Source organism: Nannospalax galili, unplaced genomic scaffold, assembly GCF_000622305.1.
Source record: "Nannospalax galili isolate Female #2095 unplaced genomic scaffold, S.galili_v1.0 scaffold237, whole genome shotgun sequence".
NCBI classification, from domain to species: Eukaryota; Metazoa; Chordata; class Mammalia; order Rodentia; family Spalacidae; genus Nannospalax; species Nannospalax galili.
Genome location: NW_008339924.1, coordinates 1,841,893 through 1,848,012, shown reverse-complemented (window position 1 = coordinate 1,848,012; position 6,120 = coordinate 1,841,893). Strand labels below are relative to the sequence as shown.

Genomic DNA, 6,120 nt, shown 5'->3' with positions numbered 1-6,120 from the left:
TGTTGACTTCCTCTGTCCACTTCTACAACAGGGGAAACAGCTAATCCATGTTCTTGAAAATGAGCTTCAGAGCCTCAAAGTAGCAGATTGGTCTTTTGTCTAAATACCTTTCCAAAGAGAATGCCCAGAGTGCTCCTAAGGAAAAATGATTGCAAGGATTTCAAATATTTTCTATCAAAAGAATGACCACAGGAATGTAACCTTTGTAATACTATTTTGTAATCTCTCTTCGCCTCATGACACCTTTTTTGTTAGAATTTCATACAATTTGATCATATTCAGACCTCACCCCCAACTCTTCCCCACTTCCTTTTAATGTCCTCAATTATATCTGTCCTTTTCTTTTCTTTTTTTTTTTTCTTTTTTTGAGACAGGGTCTCCCTGTAGTCTTAGCTGGCCTGGAACACACTATGTAGACCAGGCTGGCCTCGAACTCATAGAGATTCTCCTACCTCTGCCTCTCAAGTGCTGGGATTAAAGGCATGCGCCACCACACCCACCTAAATTTTTTGTTGTTGTCTTTTTGAAGTAGGGTCTCCCTGTAGCCCCAGCTGTCCTGGAACTCACTCTGTAGACCAGGCTGGCCTTGAACTCACAGAGATCCGCCTGCCTCTGCCTCCCAAGTACTGGGACTACAGGCGTGTGCTACCACATCTGGCGATTTTTTGGTTTTTAATTAATGACCTATAGATTCCATTCCATACCTCCCATATCTTTGCAACATTTTTTGTTTATACGAAGGCCCTGCTGCATTCTAGGTACTTTGGCCGGGAATAGCTGACCCCTTTTGATTCCTTTTCTTTATCTCCTTTGCCACAATTCTTTTTAAACTAACCAACTACAAAAGACTGTATGGTTGGATCCCAGCCAATGGGGAAAAGACAAAGTACTCTTGAGTTAGGATAAAAACCTATCAAATTTCCTGCTCCATGTACTTGCTTACTACCCAAATAAGGCAATACACTCTTTTGCAAAAGTAAAAGAGTTTATTTGCTGAGTTACTTTCACTTTGTCCAGGCATGGTAGTATACACCTTTAATCCCAGCCCTCAGGAGGCAGAGGCAGGCAGATCTCTCTAAGATCAGGGCCAGCCTGGTCTACATAGTAAATTCTAGGTGGGCTGGAACTGTCAAAAGAATTAGTAAATAAAATATATTTTTAGCAAACCATTAGCTTTCACCAACCCAAAAGCTAAAAATGTCATCAGACAGCATCTGAAACTTATAGTAGATGTGCTGAGAATGCAGCTCCATGGCAGAGTGCTTGCCTAGCATATATGAGGCCCTGAGCTTAATGCCCAGCACATATTTTTTAAAGTCTGAAACTTACAGCAAAATTTTTCCTGCTTTTCTATAACCAAATTATCTGTGTTCCTCATCAATGTGTTTGGTAAATGCCTTAATTTATTATTTCCTTTGTTCTGTAATTATCACAATAAAATCTCATGTAACCATCTCACAGTGAAACATTCCTTTTGTAATAACCTGAATCTGTGTTCCCCAGCTAAATCACTCACATTTAGCTCAAGAAAAACTGTTCCTTCTGAGGGAGGAACTGTTTTTGTATTCATAACCTACACTTTTAAGTACATATGCTAGACAAACATGCTTTATATTACCATTGTTGAATAGAAAGCTGTAACCAGACCCTACAGCCTTTCCTGGCTCTCCATTCTCAAACCTTTTCTAACAGGAGCACAGTACTCCTCACCCCAAACCCACTTATCTTCTGAGAGGCCCCCTTCTAGGCTCTGAAATGGTCCTGTCTTTACCAGTACATTTGTTGTGAAAATTCCAGACTACAATTCCATCTCAGTTCACCCTGAAGAACCAATGAGTTTACTGAATTTACTTAGTGAGTATGGGTGAGGGGTTACTGACAGGAATGTGAGTGATCCCCAACTAGTTGTGCTGGTCTTTACCCAGCATGGATGATGGCTTCCCCAGAGCCACATAGACAGATTTCCAACTAGCCTAGTCTTCTCCAGTCTAAATCTCCCAGAAACCCTGAGATCATATACAATTAGGACAAAATTGCATACAAATGGCTGGGTAGAATGGCTGAATACTCAGGTGAAGGTTCAACAACCCTCCCCATGCTGTCCTTCTAGGAGGGAACATTAACAGTTCACAGGCCCAATCCTTATGGACTCCCACAAGTAGGCACAACTGTTCTCATGAAGATGCAACAGTTTAGATTGGAGGATAGGATCTTACAACTCCATTTATCCAGTCTCATAGGAATCAACACCATCTGTTCAACCTCAGCCTCCTCCACTTATGTGCTCACTCTAAGTAGTGACCACTACAGGAGGAAATATACTATTAGGGTCTATGTCCCCTTCTCAGTGGAGAATTAAAGACAAAGTGGAAATTTAGTTACCTTTTTAATAACCCAAGATGTTTTCCATAGGAATTTGGGGACATAATCATGTTCTTTAAGCTCACTTGAAAGAACCTGCTATGATTTGAATGTGAAATGATTCTCACAGGTTCATGTGTTTGAACAGTTGGTCCCAGCTGGTTGTACTGTTTTGGGAGGTTGTGGAATCTTTTAGACATAGGCCTAACTGGTAGTGTAGGGTCAAAGAAGGGTTTATGAGTTATGACTGGCTGGGTTCCCACCTAAGGTCTCTGATCCTGGTCAGCTGCCTAAAGGTGAGTAAATCACCTCACACTCCTGCCACCACCACAGGGGCTGCTCTTGTCACCATGAACTTGGCCATGGCTTCTCAGAAAAATTGTAAGCGTAAATAAACATTTCTTCTCATAAATTGCTTCTGCCAAGTATTTTGTCCCAGCAACAAGAAAAATAACTGTCATAACAATGCTAATGTCAGAATACGAAGATGATGTCAGAAACATGGACACATTGTCTTTCCACCATTTAAAAAATTTATTGAACAATAGCTGGGCGTGGTGGTACATACCTTTAATCCCAGCACCTGGGAGGCAGAGGCAGGTGGATCTCTGTGAGTTCAAGGCCAGCCTGGTCTACACAGTGAGTTCCAAGACAGCTGGGGCTACAGGGAGACCCTGTCTCAAAAAGACTAAAAAAAATTTATTGAACAATAAATCCACAAGCTACTTTAGTTTTCTTGGATATAATTTGCCAAGTAGTCCCAATTTCCCTTTGTAGTTGCCCACAGAAAACACTGGTTCTTTTATTCCAATCTTAACTACTATTCTCAAATCATATAGTACTTATCACACGTGTGTGTGTGTGTGTGTGTGTGTGTGTGTGTGTGTGTGTGTGTATGTCTGGGTTACAGAATGGCTACAATAGGTTAAAGAGTCCACAGCAGAGTTCAAAGAGTTTGAAAGAAGCCTAACTGGAGACAAACAGAAAGCAGATAGGGATACAAATAAAACCTCTTTGGGAATTAGATAATGAACCTTGTTTGAGGTCTGCTCAAGGATCCACTGCAAAGTCAAGCCCCAAGGTCAGAGCTGAGCTTACTGCAGAAGTGAAAGGCAGAACCATAAAGACCATAGAGGTGAAGGTCAGGACTAGGTCCAAATGGATGAATAAGCAGATAAATGGATGAAGGTCCAGACAGACAGTTGGACAGATGGCAATTCAAGTCAGCAACATAAACATGGGGACTGAACCAAGCTGAAGCCCCTGGGACCTGTGTGGAGTTCTCTGCCTATCAGTGCCTTGGCTCACAAACCAGGTGATCAGATGATAGTTCAGTGGGGATGTCACCACTGCAATTTTGTGTCCCTCTCTTTAAGGGGTCCAGGTGAGATTGTTACACCCTCTGCTTGGTATGTTCGATGAGTTCTCAAGTCTGGTTTTTCTGATATGATTTCAGTACATCTATGTGCTCATAGGGTCCTAATTTACTTTGATAAATTTGTAGGATCGCACACTTTTATTTTTAGGAATAGATTATTTATTAGTCTGTGCTTCACAGATTGTGTCAAACAGATAGTGTTATTTACAGTGCCCATAAAGTCATTCTGCCTCTGTGTTTGTACTCAAAATGAAATCAAATGCTGCTTGTAAAGTGGAATCTCTCAGAGCAAAGAATAGCCTGAAAAACAACTGTCTTATACAATATGAAGTAACTTAGAGCAAGGCACAGTCTAATATTAGCACTGATACAACCTATCTATAATTCTGTCCCAGTGTTATACAGATTTTTAAAAATCCATATTTGGGCTACAAGCCAGCATTATGCTGATGAACACCATATCATTAATCCCAACGTTCTATCCAGAGACAATTCTACTCTATAGACAGGGCCCAATAGGACTATCATGGAGGAGGAGTAGGTATTACTGATGGTGTATGTGCAGGTACATGCACCTGTGTAGCTCAGACGTCAGTGTCAGGTGTCTTCCTTGATCACTCTCCACCTTATTTTTTAGGTAAGGTCTCTCACTGAATTTGGAGCTCATTGTTTCAGTTAGGCTGACTAGTCAGCAAGCACTCAGGATCCTCCTCTTTCTGTTTCCCAGGACTGGGATTATAAGCATGTGCTGCCATGCTCAGATTTCTATGTGGTTGCTGGGGAATCTAAACTCAGGTCCTCATGCTTGTATAGCAACCACTTTACCCACTGAGCCATCTTCCCAGTCCCTGATGTTATTCTCAAAGTATGTCAAACAACACAGCTACCATTGCCATATAAGACCACTCTCAGAACAGGTGAACTCTAATACAGGGTGTATTAGACAGGTACTCTAGAGGAACAGAACCAATAGAATAAATATTGATTATAAAAGGGGATTTATGAGGCTGGAAAGATGGCTCAGCAGTTAAGAGTGCTTGCTGCACTTCCAGATGACCAGAGTTTGGTTCCCAACACCCCTATCAAGAAGATCACAATCACCTGTAACACAAGCTCCAGGGGATCCAGCACTTTCCTCTGGCCTTCACAGGTACTTGCATGTATGTGTGCATACTCACATGCAGCTAGACACAAATAAACAAATAATAAAACAAAAATATAAATAAAATCATATTTTTAAAGGGGGGATTTGTTAAATTGACTTATATGCTAAGAGTTGGGTAGTTCAATGATGGCTATCTGCATGCTGGAGAGACTGAAAACCTGGTAGCTGCTCAGTCCATGAAACCTGAAGCCTCAGCAGTCCCAATCTGCTGCTGAAGTCAGGAAGATTTCTAGAGAGCCAGTAGTCCTCAGTCTTCGTTGGAACCTGAAAAAAAGAAAAAAAAAAACCAAAAAACTGGAGTTAATGTCAATGAAGGATGGTGACAGCAGCAACAACATTAACAAAGGGATAGATGTACTCACTACCAAGAAGTGACAGCAGGCTGGGTGTGGTAGCAAGCACCTAGCACTCAGGAGGCAAAGGCAGGTTGATCTCTGTGAGATCAAGGCGAACCTGGTTTATAGCTAGTCCCAGGCCAACTGGGCTACAGGAAAAGCCTGTCAAAAAACAACAACAACAAAAAACAAAAAACACCCCACAACCAAACAAGTAAAAGCAAAGGTAGGCAGTCAAGCAGCATTGTTTTTTTTCTTGGATTGCTTTACATGTGGGCCAGTGACACTGACTGGAAACTTTCTACTCAGGGAGGGTTATCCTCTCAGTTAATTCTTCCCCATAAACTTGCCATCATCACTGTCACATCTCATGCACACATTCATTGTTCTGAGTTAGGGGCATAACTGGGTTACAAATAAAGAACATGGTATAAAATTAAAGGTATGCATTCAGCTAAGCTTGTAAAAGTTACATTGAGATTCCAAATCATTGTGGGGCTGATTACATTGTTTTTCTTAGAAAGAGTACATAGTTCTAAATATTCTCAAATCATATGATTAACTTGTTTACAGGGTTATGTAAAATTTTCAATTTGTAAAGGTTTGTTACAAAGTGTGTTTCCCACATTTCCTCCATGCTTCCAAGCGAAGCCAGCCATGGTTGAGCAGGACCTTTGACTTATCTTCACATAGGTGGAACTGGTAAAAGAAAGGAGCCAGGGGCTCCTCCCAAGTCCATGTGACCCCTGAGGTACAGATCCTCAAACGACCTTAAGAGTAAAAATAAATTGGTTTATCTGTGCCAACTGTATGGCCTTAAACACCCAAAAGGAAAGTATAACCAAAGATTAAAGGGGCCAATATAATTTCTTAAGAGTCCA

General features: G+C 41.2%; 1 long non-coding RNA gene across 1 annotated transcript in view; it reads right to left on the bottom strand.

Annotated features, from left to right (window-relative positions):
- Positions 1–4,945: 4,945 nt before the first annotated feature.
- The window catches only part of LOC115070656, a 24,331-nt gene continuing 23,156 nt past the window's right edge, over positions 4,946–6,120 (bottom strand). The window contains exon 2 of the long non-coding RNA XR_003849804.1: positions 4,946–5,168. This is a non-coding gene — a long non-coding RNA (uncharacterized LOC115070656). The remainder of the gene's footprint in view (positions 5,169–6,120) is intronic.